Source organism: Salvelinus sp. IW2-2015, linkage group LG4q.1:29 (genome assembly GCF_002910315.2).
Source record: "Salvelinus sp. IW2-2015 linkage group LG4q.1:29, ASM291031v2, whole genome shotgun sequence".
Taxonomy (NCBI): Eukaryota; Metazoa; Chordata; class Actinopteri; order Salmoniformes; family Salmonidae; genus Salvelinus; species Salvelinus sp. IW2-2015.
In genome coordinates this window covers 6,466,210-6,482,310 of record NC_036842.1, presented here as the reverse complement: position 1 = coordinate 6,482,310, position 16,101 = coordinate 6,466,210, and the positions used below count along the sequence as shown (strand labels likewise).

The following is a 16,101-nucleotide window of genomic DNA, read 5'->3' as shown; positions in this document are numbered from 1 at the left end:
CGTGCAGGTACCGAAGAGCCCTCACTGCTGCTCGATCATCCTACTTTTTCCAACTTAATTGAGGAAAATAAGACAATCCAAAATTTCTTTTGATACTGTTGCAAAGCTAACTAAAAAGCAGCATTCCCCAAGGAGAGGATGGCTTTCCTTCAGCAGTAATAAATTCATGAACTTCTTTGAGGAAAAAATCATGATCATTAGAAAGCAAATTTACGGACTCCTCTTTAAATCTGCATATTCCTCCAGGGCTTAGCTGTCGCTGGATCTGCACAGCTCTGCCAGGGCCTGGGATCGGAGAGACACTTAAGTGTTTTAGTACTATATCTTCTTTGACACAATGATGAAAATAATCATGGCCTCTAAACCTTCAAGCTGCATACTGGATCCTATTCTACTAAAACTTCTCTCTCTTTTGACGAACATATCAAGACTGTTTCAAGGACAGCTTTTTTCCATCTACGTAACATTGCAAAAATCAGAAATTGTTCTGTCCAAAAATGATGCAGAAAAATTTATCCATGCATTTGTTACTTCTAGGTTAGACTACTGCAATGCTCTACTTTCTCGGCTACCCGGATTAAAGCACTAAATAAACTTCAGTTAGTGCTAAATACGGCTGCTAGAATCCTGGACTAGAACCAAGAAATTTGATCATATTATCTCCAGTGCTAGTCCCTACCACTGGCTTCCTGTTAAGGCAAGGGCTGATTTCAAGCGTTTTACTGTTTAACCTATAAAGCGTTACATGGGCTTGCTCCTACCTATCTTTCCGAGTTGGTCCTGCCGTACATACCTATACGTACGCTACGGTCACAAGACGCAGGCCTCCTAATTGTCCTAGAATTTCTAAGCAAACAGCGGGAGGCAGGGCTTTCTCCTATAGATCTCCCTTTTTATGGAACGGTCTGCCTACCCATGTGAGAGACGCAGACTCGGTCTCAACCTTTAAGTCTTTATGAAGACTTATCTCTTCAGTAGGTCATATGATTGAGTGTAGTCTGGCCAGGAGTGTGAAAGGTGAACGGAAAGGCTCTGGAGCAACGAACCGCCCTTGCTGTCTCTGCCTGGCGGTTCCCCTCCTCTCCACTGGGATTCTCTGCCTCTAACCCTATTACAGGGGCTGAGTCACTGGCTTACTGGTGCTCTTTCATGCCGTCCCTGGGAGGGGTGGCGTCACTTGAGTGGGTTGAGTTACTGACGTGATCTTCCTGTCTGGGTTGGCGCCCCCTTGGTTTGTGCTGTGGTGGAGATCTTTGTGGGCTATACTCGGCCTTGTCTCAGGATGTAAGTTGGTGGTTGAAGTTATCCCTCTAGTGGTGTGGGGGCTGTGCTTTGGCAAAGTGGGGGGGTTATATCCTTCCTGTTTGGCCCTGTCCGGGGGTTTCTTCTGATGGGGCCACAATGTCTCCTGACCCTCCTGTCTCAGCCTCCAGTATTTATGCTGCAGTAGTTTATGGGTCGGGGGCTAGGGTCAGTTGGTTATACCTGGAGTACTTCTCCTATCTTATCCAGTGTCCTGTGTGAATTTAAGTATGCTCTCTAATTCTCTCGTTCTCTCTTTCTTTCTCTCTCGGAGAACCTGAGCGCCTAGGACCATACGTCACGGCAAACCGGGGTATGATGACTCCTTGCTGTCCCCAGTCCGCCTGGCCTTGCTGCTATACCAGTTTTTCAGCTGTTCTGCGCTGCGGTTATGGAACCCTACCTGTCCAGACCTGCTGTTTTCAACTCTTGATGATCGGCTATGAAAAGCCAACTGATATTTATTCCTGATTATTATTTGACCATGCTTGTCATTTATGAACATTTTGAAAATCTTGGCTCTCTCTAATTCTCTCTTTCTTTCTCTCTCTCGGAGGACATGAGCCCTAGGACCATACGTCAGGACTACCAGGCATGATGACTCCTTGCTGTCCCCAGTCCACCTGGCCTTGCTGCTATTCCAGTTTCAACTGTTCTGCCTGCGGTTATGGAACCGCCACCTGTCCCAGACCTGCTATTTTCAACTCTTAATGATCGGCTATGAAAAGCCAACTGAAATGATTCATGATTATTATTTGACCATGTTGTCACTTATGAATATTTTGAACATCTTGGCATAGTTCTGTTATAATCTCCACCCGGCACAGCCAGAAGAGGACTGGCCACCCCTCATAGCCTGGTTCCTCTCTAGGTTTCTTCCTAGGTTTTGGCCTTTCTAGGGAGTTTTTCCTAGCCACCGTGCTTCTACACCTACATTGCTTGCTGTTTGGGGTTTTAGGCTGGGTTTCTGTACAGCACTTTGAGATATCAGCTGATGTACGAAGGGCTATATAAAATAAACTTGATTTGATTTGATCTGTAGACACTCCTCCGCCACACATTCATTTCTTAGATCTCCAGCAGAATTAATAGTGTGAATAACCTGCTATTCTCATGCTTCAGTTCAAGGTTCAAGAGGAAAGTGCATTAAAAGGTAAGTTCCATTTATGCACGCTTAACTCGTGTTGGAACCGGAAAGGACTTGCGAGTAGATTGTCGACGTGATTCATAATGATGATTGCTTGTCTAGCTTGCTAGCTAACATTTGAAAGTACGATGTTAACATGATCAGTCCAATCAAAGCTACGGTAGATACAACGTGATTTGACATAATTTTATCTGTGACCAATTACCTGATATGTGAAACGTATTTATGACAAAATAACATGCAAAACAGGCAACAATTGTATTATTTTTTTGTATTTTGTATTTTATTTAATTTTTAGCTAAACAGGTGGGGTGACGTGCCGTTACTGGTTAACTTTGGGATCGGTGTCCCGTCCACGGGACCGTTAAGCTAACGTAGGCTAATGTGATTAGCATGAGGTTGTAAGTAACAAGAGAAATTCCAAGGACATAGACATATCTGATATTGGCAGAAAGCTTACATTCTTGTTAATCTAACTGCACTGTTCACTTTACAGTAGCTATTACAGTGAAAGAATACCATGCTATTGTTTGAGGAGAGCGCACAATTTTGAAAATGAAAGATATTAATAAACAAATCAGGCACATTTGGGCAGTCTTGATACAAAATGTTGAACAGAAATGCAATGGTTCATTGGATCAGTCTAAAATTTTGCACATACATTGCTGCCATCTAGGGGCCAAAATCTAAATTTCACCTGGGCTGGAGTAATACATTATGGATTTTCTCTTGCATTTCAAAGACAATGGTACAATAAAAATACAAAAGAATGGTTGGTTTTTTCTTTGTATTATCTTTTACCAGATCTATTGTGTTATATTCTCCCATATTCTCCTGTTTCCTTTCAAATGGTACCAAGAATATGCATATCCTTGCTTCAGGGCCTGAGCTACAGGCAGTTCGATTTGGGTATGTCATTTTAGGTGAAAATTGAAAAAAGGGGGCGGATCCTTAAGAGTTAAGTCTGTTTCTCTTTCACCATTTCCTTATTTTAGAAAAAATTGTCTCTCTGGGTCTGTGCTTCTCTCTACTTTTTTCAATTTAGAGGCCTATTGCTACAGTATGAAAATGCATCGTCTTGCAGTTTTGTGTGCAAATGTTTTCACCACAGCTTTTAGGTCCAGGTTGCGGGCCCAATTGTTTTCTGTACTGASTATTGACAACCCAGAAAGTCTTTCCTGAGACGATGTGCTTCTGATGTAGTTCTTTATGAGTTTTAGTTTAGAAAACGATCTCTCTGCAGAAGTGACAGTTGCAGGGATGGTTAAAAACAGCTGGATTGCAGTAGCAACATCAGGGAAACTGGGAAGAAGGGATTGGTGCTTCAAATACAGCAGTTCTGCAAGATCTTTAATTGAGCATCTCKTATTCTCCTTAATTTCCAGCCTCAACACGTTACGGAAAGGTAATAACTGTATAGGAAGCTCTTGGTACAAGTCCTCTGGATACTGGGAAGCCAATAAACTGGCAAATGCAAACAGATTATCATAATAGACTGTATATCAACTGTACCTCAGGAATATATCCTGTGTCTACAACAGGTTGTAAACACAAACAGTAAGCACAAACGACATGTTATGTGCTAGAGAATGTAGTCTAGCTGGTCTCATCAAGTAAAGTTACAAATAAACGGAATGCTTAGCTCAAATAGAACTAACACACACTATCGCACCGACACACATAAAATCAAGTATAAAACAAAATAGTAGAATTTCATAATTTCCCAAAACAGTGTTTCTTTAAAACCCATGCAGCAGGTTTCTCTCGCACAGACTTTGTTAAGGCAGCACTGCAGTCGTCATGGCCCTTTTTTCAGAACGTTCGTCAAACATCTCAAAACTAAAACTCTGGGTCTAGTGTTCGAGAACTTACAGAACACTAGACCATGTGGTAAAGGCTGCCGTGGCGATGCCACAGTGGTTCTTCCTGTCTTTGGCCATGTAGATGTAGCCTTTGTCTCCCCATTCTCCGGTCCAGCTGAGGAAGACAAAACATGTTAGTCCCACAGTTCTGGTCAGCAGGAAATTATAGAGATTTACTGCTGCTTTAGAGAAATGTATGACTTAGACCATAGTATCAGACAACACCAACACTGTATTCAAATAAAGGCAATGTAGAGATGCATATTCCCCGATGAGGAAATAACCAATCCCGTAGTGGGACGTAACAAAAAACATCCTAGGAAGATACTATGTACTGTACCTGTTCTTGACAATCCAGAATTTATTGCCATCTACATCCTCTCCTTCAAAACCATATCCCACCACCAGAACTCCATGGTCGAGCTCCTCACTGCTGCACTTCTCCTCATAGTAGATCCCTACAGGGAGAGGACATAGTTAAATTAGTAGGCTAAGATGCTGGTTTACCTCAGTATGTAAAACACCTGATCTCAAACCCAATAGTTGGTTACTTAGCTAGTATCTAGTTAGCAAAACATAGAAATATTGGTCACAATTTACTTTCAAAGACAACACCATTTGATCACGGTGAACAGGACAGTAGACCAGTACAGATCACTGCTACTCAAAAATAGTAGGTAGGGAACTCAATCCTTGCAAATAATGTTACACATAATTTAAGTTGCACCACTAACTGCTATTCACCAGACTGGTAGAACTGGAAGGAGTGTGGGCTGGCATCGATGGCGACAGAGATGGGGCCGACAGACGCCACAGCACTCATCAGAGCGTGCTCCTTGCACTGGGGATATCCACGAAGCCGGTTTCATTGACAGCATTGAACTCTGGTCGTAGTGGCAAACATCATCATCCTGATTACCAGAGAAGAACAATGGCCATATTTAGTAAAAAACAACATATTCCAAATATTCAACAAGTCAGTCATTCTTGGAGACAAATCCACTGTAATGAAGTGGAAACGAACTTATTTTTCAAAGTTGAAGTTGTAAGTCATCCATTCTACAGCGAAATGCATGATCTGGACCAGGCTAAAAGAACAGGGCCTTACTTTTAATAAATGCATCTTCATACGCCATTACATTTGAATTCAGACTAACAGAACACAGGCCTTACCTTCCCACATAGGGGTAGGACGCCTCTGTGTCCAGGCCACCGTTGTCCTTCACATACTGGAAGGCCAGGTTCATGAGACCTCCATTACAGCCCTCGTTGCCCTGGAGTTTGGAGCAGTCCATCAGGTTCTGTTCACTCAGAGACACCAGATTGCCAGTCTTCCTGAATTCCTGGCCCTCTATGGGCCCCGGTGGAACTGAACGCCCAGCAAGACCCACATGCGCCCTGGGGGAAGATTGTAACATCTTTGTTACTTTTTCATGTCAGAAACACACTGACATGTGCATATTACACCAGTAATAAATAAATACAAAATATATCTTTGCAATTTGCCACCTTCTGTATACTGTAAATTACAATCATGGTAAACAGCACGGTAAACAGCACGCAAACAAACCAGACAGTTCTCTGGAAGTAAAACCTTATTTAGTGACACAGCAGTGTGTGGATGAGTCATGACTCATGAGTGATTCAGTCTCACCTGGTCTTGATGGAGTGACGTAGCCTTCTCTCTCAGTCCACAGCTTCAGGCCTGCAGGTAATTGGGTTCCATGAACAGAGAGTCCTTGCACTTCCTCTCAGTTGTCTGCTTGTAGCCGTTCATGAGCGCCCAAACTCTTCGTTGGTCTAGGAGAAGAAGTCAGAACACGTTGAAAAGTAATGTCTTTCCGGCCAGATGTGGTTTGTTAATTTACCTCTGAATGGGAAATCTAACTGTTTCAAAAGTTGTGCACCTAGCAATTAAATCATGTGTGCACTTTAAAAAACTATGAGATAAATTTCAATTCCCTTCTCAGGATAACTATTCCATTCCTGCTTGATAGTTGAAGAAACCTAACCTGCGAGTCTGAACACTTCCTGCTTTCATTGTCAACGCTGACACCTGTGCCTGTGAAATATTTCATACTGTATGTGCTTCAGCAAATCTATGGCATGACAACAAAAAGACCAGCTACAGCACACACACAGTATGGAAAGAGCTGCTGAGAATACCTCCTGCTCCACAGTAAAATGTTCAGCAACAGACTTGGACAGAAGCTCAGACTTGGACAGGAGTCCTGCAGGGTCTGGATTATAAAATATAACATACAGGCACCTAGAATCAGCGCCGCACCCATTTCATCCATGTCAAGCACTGCTCAGCAAGGTGATTCTTCTTTTACCATGTCACAAAGTGGTTCATGCCAGACGGTAGGATGTTTTCCCATAGAGTGTTCCAGGTTTGCATCTCAATCTTCTTCAGTTCTTCTCCAAACCATCCTCCTCCACCCTCCTCGCTCTGTAACAATGAGTGAAAACAGTGAGAAAATATACACTGCCAGAACTATGGGCACAATCCATGCAATAATGATATACTGCATTAGGTGTAATTTACATCTACATGTATGCACCAATTGATCAATTTGAGCCCCTGTTGAGAGCAGTGGAGATGGTGGGAGGAGTCATAGGAGGACAGCTCATTGTACTGGCTGTAATGGAACTGAGTCAAACGTGTTTCCAAATGCTGATACCATCAATAATTCCATTCCAGCCTTTACAATGAGCCATCCTCCTATAGTCATCCACCAGCCTCACTCATTTTGGGGCCGTTCCTATACGAGGTGTGCTCGTCACTTGCTAAACCCTCTCTTGCTCTTGCCAGCTTCCAAGTGCCAGTGCCTCCAACTGAGAGTAAAATAGGGCCGCATAACACAGCAATACAGAGCCAACCCCTGCCAAATACGTCATGGTCAAACAGCTGTGGAGAGAGAGAGAGAGAGAGAGCAGAGCTCAGTCAGCCTTGTATTTTCAGTGTAAGAGAAATGTTGAATTTGTATCCTTTGAACAATGCAGATCTTCAACGTTATATACATACATCAAAAAGTCTGGGCTCCTACTGGAAGTTTTCTACAGCTATCCATTTGGTCTCCCATCCAGTGTTTTAAACTTTGACATGTCACTGACTACTACAATGTGTATCGTCGTGAATGATTGAGAAATCTCAATGTATTTTTTAATTTAAAATTTAATTAAAAAATAATAATAATAATTCGCTTAGTTGAAGTCATTACAAAGGTAGCTTAACAGAGACAATGACATTTAACCATCCTTTATAAGTCATCAATGTAATATTTATGCAATTAATACTGTAAGTCATCAGCAGCTATTGTTTAATTCAACCTAGGGTCACAAACACGTCACTTGCACTTTCACCATTCTGTGAAGTGAATTCATCATAATGATTTAATTCTGCCTAATAAACTGCATGCTGTTCCAACGACATGTCACTGACTACTACCAATATGGTATCGTGTGAATGATTGAGAAATCTCAATTTAATTATTAAAAATAAATGTAATTTATAAAAATGTTTTAAATTCGCTGTTAGTATCAAGTCATTACAAAGTCATTACAAAAAACTTCTAAACTACCTTCCGCTCGACACAAGAAAACAAAAAATAAACATATGGAACTAGGAACTACACTACCGGTATTCCAAATTAAATAAATTGATAATCAATTATTTGATGATATCCAGAAATATCGAGGAAATGTTTGGTAACAGCCGGCAGAAAAAACAACATCAGAAACGGTAGACTAATGTTGTCTTTCTGTATCAATCAAATCAAAGAAAATGCCCCTGGTAAATGTCCATACCAAGACCTAACACCGTACAAACAACACATAACAGAAAGCCGTACTTACTTTTTGTCCCGTCAATTTGCAGTTGCAGGGTGATGATTTCTGCTGCTGTTGTTGTGTAGTCAGTGTACTAGACACGACACTTTATACAGCCAGCTATATGTCGTATAATGGGGGGGGGGGGGGGGCTGGCTTGTGATGGCTGAAAGGGGACCGTATATCACACTGCCGGCCCGCTGAAAGATAATTTAAAGATCTCATGTCCGCCCGGTGTAAATAGCCAGCATGTGATTCCTGCCACGTGACCGTTTCCATCAACTCCCATAAGATGAAACTCAAATTTGAGTAAACATCTCTCATGGAGTTTGTTAGATTACGGAGAAACAAAGGGTAAAAATAACATTGAACATTGAATCAGTTTCCCTTAAAAAAAACAATCATCTTCCGGTTACTTGTAACAGTTCTCTCATCATGTGCTGGGCCGAGGAGATGAGAGCATGGCACGCTGATGCTCATACAGCAATGCCAAAGAAATTACCAGAAAAAAATGCAAAACATGTTCATTAAACAGTAATGACATGAATTTGGAAGAAAGGTTACTTAATAAAGTCTAGTACCTGAAACTGAGTGGCCAACAACAAACGCCATACATTTTCCTGCTCTTGTGAAGCATACAGCAGCTTTCAGTTTTTGTTCAACCATGTCCTAATATAATAGATTCAAATAAATAGCCTGAAGTTGAGAGAATGAACAAATTAACCTACATTATCTAGTTCAAATTAGATATCTTGCATTCTTTATTGTTGGGTAACCTGCTGTGTAAGAAAGTTCTGATGGGCTTGTAAACAATTTATTTGTGTAAATAATCATTCCAATTTCATTTGAAAGGTGTCTTGCAAGCCTGTCAGTGTTTTTCTACCTCTTCTGCACATTCTCCTTTTGTTTTCTATTTAAACATTCATAATATTTTTTTGCATTTTTTTTTATGGCTTCAACAGATAACTTACAACACATTTATCAACTATTTAAAATATTAACCACTTGAATCAAAAACCCACAGAAAACACACTAATCAATACATGTTTCTAAAGAGTACCTATTGGTACATGTTCACTTTTGTCCTTCGTTCAAGCTAGGAAATACTGCCTGTCAACCAACTACAATCACACAGGAAAAAGGGGAGGGATTCTCTTCTTTGTGGCAGCTGCTGAATTCTATTGTGGTCTACTGATAGGGACACAACACCCACACAAACACCCAACAACCCAACACAAAACACACACACACACACACCAGCACCCAACCACCACACCACACCACACAGAGACACCCTGTAGATTATGTGGTTAGTAAAAGTATTCCTGATTGGTTATTGGCATGTCTACAAAAACACTACAGGGAAAATCAATGAATGGATGGGATGAATAATTCATGAGGTTTGTTTAAGATTTCCTAGTATTTGATCGATCATACTAAGAGGTTATTGCTTTGATAACAATTGCAGTATGTATCCGTGTAACTTCAAACTTTTGCTGACACTGGATTACAATCTAACAGAAACAGATGCACTTACTCACCGGTCAGACATGAAGTGTATTGCAGGTAATTGTAACAGTCATTGACCATAGAGTTGAATACATAATTGTGAAAACAGATGCATTTGGAAAGTATTTCAGAACCCCGTAACTTTTTCCACATTTTTGTTACGTACAGCCTTACTTCTAAAATTGATTAAATCGTATTTTCTCATCACATCACACACAATACCCCCATAATGACAAAGCGCAATGAAAAGCTTTCAAGAGAAAATGTTGTTAAATGTTTACAAATAAATAAATGAAAATCAATTAGCCTACATAAGTATCAGACATTTACAGTTACTTACTTCTGTGTAGAAGCCATTCTATAGCAGTGATTCCAGCCTGGAGCATTCAAACGTTCATAGATGACCAGCAGGTCAAATAATAATCACAGCGGTTGTACAGGGTGCAAAGGTCAGTACATTTCAGGAGTAAATTGTCAGTTGGCTTTTCATAGCCGAACATTCAGAGATCGAAAGGTCGATACACTTATTTTTTCAGCTTCTCCTCTTCTTTTCCCACTAGAGAGCGACTTCTAACGGTAGTCAGCTCAGGAAGTAGATCTCAGCCAAGCCATGAACAGAAAACATCGTCGTACATACAACACACTAATTGCAAAAGTTTTAGCCTCACTCTGACAAATGAAAGAGGAACTAAGCAGAGAAACTTTGTGTGTGTGGTAGTAAACCCCTATGATTAACTTACACCTTCTCCTCTGATCAATTCTCAACTAAATGGACTCTAAGGGTGTGTAACATAAAAACACAGGATAAATATTGCTCTAAATAAAAATCAAACTTTTATTGGTTGTGTAGACAGACTTTGGCAGGTGGTTCTAGCAGGTGCCCGCGAAAAGGCTTATGTTACTAGCTCCCGCAGTGCAAGTATAATGTCGAGCAAATACAATACACAGAAAAATACAGAAATACATGACAAGTCCAATTAACAATTCCGATAGAATACGCATTAGCATGAAGCATGGTGTCAGAATCGCAGAGGTATAAATAATGTGGTGTGCATGAACAGCTACATTATGGAAGAAAAGAGTATGTAACAGTAGTAGCATAATTAGGATGAGCGTATGTCGAAAATATACACAGGTATATACAGTACAATCAAAAGTTTTTGGAACACCTACTCAAAGGAGGCGAGTTTCCACAGCTTCTATCGGTCCGAGCCAGGTCGCTGTTGCAGAATTGAACACAGCTGAAACCATGACTGGAATGCGCTCAATACAACGAAGAGCGTCTCGGACAGTGGCGACGGTCGCGGGGACAACACACGACCATGACTGACGCACCACCACCAACGGACCAAGAGCGTGGTAAAGAAGGAGGAATGGACATTGGTGAAGGACATCCTGACGTGCAAAGCGGATCGTTTTCGTCTTTTGAGCTTCTAGTACATCGAAAATTCTATGCAGCCTAGCTCACAAATCCACTTTATAGCTATTCTTGTTTATTAGGCCGTCCGGTGTCAGTCAGCATACTGCTGAGGCAGCCATCCTCCTGAGTTCCTAATCCGAGACCTTGTAGTCCATAGCAGAGTCATATTTTTGAATTTTTTGAGTGATTTTAGATATTTCATATGGAGGAGGTCCAACAGACCCACTCCAAATCTTATTCGGAGCCATCCGTCTTGACTCAGGTGGGTTTTGTCCAAACATGTCTGCTCTGGACGGCTCACTTGCTGGCAAGATGACCAACTGGCATCACGATCAGCGGCGGCTGCATTTTCGTAGACGTCTTACACTAGGAGCCTGAGTGTTTTCCCATGTGAATAAGATGTATGATTGGATCTTAATGTTTTTCCTCATAATCTGGACTGTCGGACCACCATTTTATTTGAACGTTTGCAATTCGCAACAAAACTAATTCCTGCGTCAGACCCCTAGACCAAGGAGCAATCAAAAGTCCGTGCTATAAATTCTCAGACAACACAAAAATTCCTGTATGAGCCCTTCGCACGATTCCTTCTGACTACCCAGGACCGTCAGCAGGACAAAAATCATTAGACACGGCACCTAACTGAGGCAACTCAATTTAACCTTGGCGCAATACCCTACGATGCAGTTGACCCACTAAAAACGAAAAAACATTTGTCAGTATAGAAACTAGCTCGCTCTGCGCTTAATACAGAAATACCCGAGCTTATAAGGCAAGCGTTCCAGGAAATTGGAACGAAATGGCGCCAACAGCAAACTGGAAGTCTTCCGACTACTGGAAAGACAGTACGCTGACGTGAGTACCGAAGTAGCCCTCACTGCTGCTCGATCATCCTACTTTTCCAACTTAATTGAGGAAAATAAACAATCCAAAATTTCTTTTTTGATACTGTTGAAAGCTAACTAAAAAGCAGCATTCCCCAAGAGAGGATGGCTTTCACTTCAGCAGTAATAAATCATGAACTTCTTTGAGGAAAAAATCATGATCATTAGAAAGCAAAATTACGGACTCCTCTTTAAATTTGCATATTCCTCCAGGGCTTAGCTGTCGCTGGATCTGCACAGCTCTGCCAGGCCTGGGATCGGGAGAGACACTTAAAGTGTTTATTACTATACTCTCTTGACACAATGATGAAAAATAATCATGGCCTCTAAACCTTCAAGCTGCATACTGGATCCTATTCCTACAAAACTCTCTCTCTCTTTGACGAAAATATCAAGACTGGGTTCAAGGACAGCTTTTTTTCCATCTACTAACCATTGCAAAAATCAGTAAATTCTGTCAAAAATGATGCAGAAAAATTATCCATGCATTTGTTACTTCTAGGTTAGACTACTGCAATGCTACTTTCCGGCTTACCCGGATAAAGCACTAAATAAACTTCAGTTAGCTGCTATAATACGGCTGCTAGAATCCTGGACTAGAACCAAGAAATTTGATCATATTACTCCAGTGCTACTTCCCTCACACTGGCTTCCTGTTAAGGCAAGGGCTGATTTCAAGGTTTTACTGTTGTAACCTATAAAGCGTTACATGCTTGCTCCTACCTATCTTTCCGAGTTGGCCTGCCGTACATACCTATACGTACGCTACGGTCACAAGACGCAGGCCTCCTAATTGGCCCTAGAATTTCTAAGCAAACAGCGGGAGGCAGGGCTTCTCCTATAGATCTCCCTTTTTATGGAACGGTTCTGCCTACCCATGTGAGAGACGCAGACTCGGTCTCAACCTTTAAGTCTTTACTGAAGACTTATCTCTTCAGTAGGTCATATGATGAGTGTAGTCTGGCCAGGAGTGTGAAGGTGAACGGAAAGGCTCTGGAGCAACGAACCGCCCTTGCTGTCTCTGCCTGCCGGTTCCCCTCGCCCACTGGGATTCTCTGCCTCTAACCCTATTACAGGGGCTGAGTCACTGGCTTACTGTGCTCTTTCATGCCGTCCCTGGGAGGGGTGGCGTCACTTGAGTGGGTTGAGTTACTGATGTGATCTTCCTGTCTGTGTTGCGCCCCCCTTGGTTTGTGCTGTGGTGGAGATCTTTGTGGGCTATCTCGGCCTGTCTCAGGATGTAGTTGGTGGTTAGATAGTATCCCTCTAGTGGTGTGGGGGCTGTGCTATTGGGTGGGGGTTATATCCTTCCTGTTTGGCCCTGTCCGGGGGTTTCTTCTGATGGGGCCACAATGTCTCCTGACCCTCCTGTCTCAGCCTCCAGTATTTATGCTGCATAGTTTATTGTCGGGGGCTAGGGTCAGTTGGTATACCTGGAGTACTTCTCCTATCTACTCAGCCTTTGGAATTTAAGTATGCTCTCTAATTCTCTCGTTCTCTCTTCTTTCTCTCTCGGAGAACCTGAGCCTACCTATCGTCACGGCAAACCGGGTAGATGACTCCTTGCTCCCCCAGTCCGCCTGGCCTTGCTGCTATACAGTTTCAGCTTTCTGCCTCGCGTTATGAACCCCATACTGTCCCAGACCTGCGTGTTTCAACTCTTGATGATCGGGCTATGAAAAGCCAACTGAATTTTATCCTGATTATTATTTGACCATGCTGTCATTTATGAACATTTTGAAAATCTTGGCTCTCTCTAATTCTCTCTTTCTTTCTCTCTCTCGGAGGACATGAGCCCTAGGACCATACGTCAGGACTACCAGGCATTGATGACTCCTTGCTGTCCCCAGTCCACCTGGCCTTGCTGCTATTCCAGTTTCAACTGTTTCTGCCTGCGGTTATGAACCGCACCTGTCCCAGACCTGCTATTTTCAACTCTTAATGATCGGCTATGAAAAGCCAACTGAAAATGATTCATGATTATTTATTGACCATGCTGTGTCACTTATGAATATTTTGAACATCTTGGCATATATTTTAAATTCAGGCTGTAACACAACAAAATGTTTTTTAAAAACAAGGGTGTGAATACCTTCTGAAGGCACTGTAAGTCTTTGCCTATTGGATGTAGTCATTTACTCTGAATTATTCCGTAAAAGTATCATGTGTTGCATGTAGCCTACACTGTAATCGTTTGTGTCAATTGTTGTAATACATCCTGTTAGTTGAATTGAGTAAATGCAGTCCCCGTTTTACAGAGCCATTCTTTGATTGAATATAAGCTTATAAATTAGTGGAGTCATTGGTAAACCGATCTGTTGGTGTACATTTTATGTCATAGGGGTGTATTTTCTAAGCTGTTATGACTACTACTGTGAAGCACCATTTGATAATAGTATGCTTACTGTTTAAACTGTAACACGTCAGATTACTTTAAAATTGAGACTACAGTTGTGCTCATATTTGATATGTTGAAGTCTAACGGTAAATGTTATGTACACTATAAACATTAGATTACGCATAGGTACTTTACATCTTGGTCTAAGATCAACTAGATAAATTAAAGCTGGGACTATGGGTGCTATAGACAGCGCATAAACTTCTTAATATTCAGTTATCTTAGAACAAATGTAATTATAGCATCTGAGTGATAATGTGTAGACTCACAAGCTGGCTAGATTCACCAGTATACATTTATCATCTATAGCCGTTAGTCACATGATAATGGAGTCAGATTGATGAATGTAGTTTATTATTATTATTAAATACAATTTGAACTCATCTACATGTGTGTTAGAATGTTATACAACTCCTCTCACCACCCTGAGGCATATCAGTCTCTACGTCACTAGGCTCTTGTCTAGGCATTACCATTCAATGCCTTCACTCAAACACTAGCTGCAGATAAACAGAAGTGGAGGAAACAAACCCAGGTGTACCGTTCTCTTTTTGTCACTTTCAGAAACAAACTCAGTCATTTCAGAGCTCTAGTCTTCCTCAATGTCTTATCATTCAGTGGTTGTTGCTCTCAGCTCCACACAGAACGCTCCAGTTAAAGCAGTTACAAAATAGACTGTATATCAACTTGTACCTCAGGAATATATCCTGTGTCTACAACAGGTTGTAAAACAAACAGTAAGCACAAACGGACATGTTATGTGCTAGAGAATGTAGTCTAGCTGGTCTCATCATAAGTTACAAAATAAAACGGAATGCTTAGCTCAAATAGAACTATACAACACACTATCGCACCGACACACATAAAATCAAGTATAAAACAAAATAGGTGAATTTCATATTTCCCTAAAACAGTGTTTCTTTAAAACCATGCAGCAGGTTTCTCTCGCACAGACTTTGTTAAGGCAGCACTGCAGTCGTCATGGCCCTTTTTTCAGAACGTTCGTCAACATCTCTAAACTAAAACTCTGGGTCTAGTGTTCGAGAACTTTACAGAACACTAGCACAGTGGGTAAATGGCTGCCGTGGCGATGCCACAGTGGTTCTTCCTGTCTTTGGCCATGTAGATGTAGCCTTTGTCTCCCCATTTCTCGGTCCAGCTGAGGAAGAGACAAAACATGTTAGTCCACAGTTCTAGTCAGCAGGAAATTATAGAGATTTACTGCTGCTTTAGAGAAATGTTTGACTTGACATAGTATCAGGACAACACCAACACTGTATTCAAATAAAGGCAATGTAGAGATGCATATTCCCCGATGAGGAAATCAACCAATCCCGTAGTGGTGACGTAACAAAACATCCCTAGGAAGATACTATGTACTGTACCTGTTCTTGACAATCCAGAATTTATTGCCATCTACATCCTCTCCTTCAAAACCATATCCCACCACCAGAACTCCATGGTGAGCTCCTCACTGCTGCACTTCTCTCCATAGTAGACTCCCAGGGAGAGGACATAGTTAAATTAGTAGGCTAAGATGCTGGTTACCTCAGTATGTAAAACCACCTGATCTCAACCCAATAGTTGGTTACTTAGCTAGTATCTAGTTAGCAAAACATGAAATATTGGTCACAATTCTTTCAAAGACAACACCATTTGTACACGGTGACAGGACAGTAGACCAGTACAGATCACTGCTACTCAAAAATAGTAGGTAGGGAATCCAATCCTTGCAAATAATGTTACGC

The 16,101-nt window shown here is 41.5% G+C and overlaps 1 protein-coding gene, 2 long non-coding RNA genes and 1 pseudogene across 3 annotated transcripts in view; 1 reads left to right on the top strand and 3 right to left on the bottom strand.

Annotated features, from left to right (window-relative positions):
- LOC139025634 (uncharacterized) overlaps positions 1-16,101 on the top strand; it is a 226,818-nt gene that overhangs the window by 84,275 nt on the left and 126,442 nt on the right. The gene's annotated exons all lie outside the window — the stretch shown is intronic.
- Positions 1-16,101, bottom strand: part of LOC111961312 (procathepsin L-like) — a 49,520-nt gene that overhangs the window by 26,501 nt on the left and 6,918 nt on the right. The window lies entirely within an intron of this gene.
- The window catches only part of LOC111961311 (procathepsin L-like), an 18,536-nt pseudogene continuing 6,370 nt past the window's right edge, over positions 3,936-16,101 (bottom strand).
- On the bottom strand, positions 14,691-15,846 carry LOC111961313 (uncharacterized). Its single transcript, XR_002876993.2, has 2 exons — positions 15,739-15,846; positions 14,691-15,512 (listed from the first exon to the last, which is right to left on the bottom strand). It is a non-coding gene; the product is annotated as an uncharacterized lncRNA (long non-coding RNA).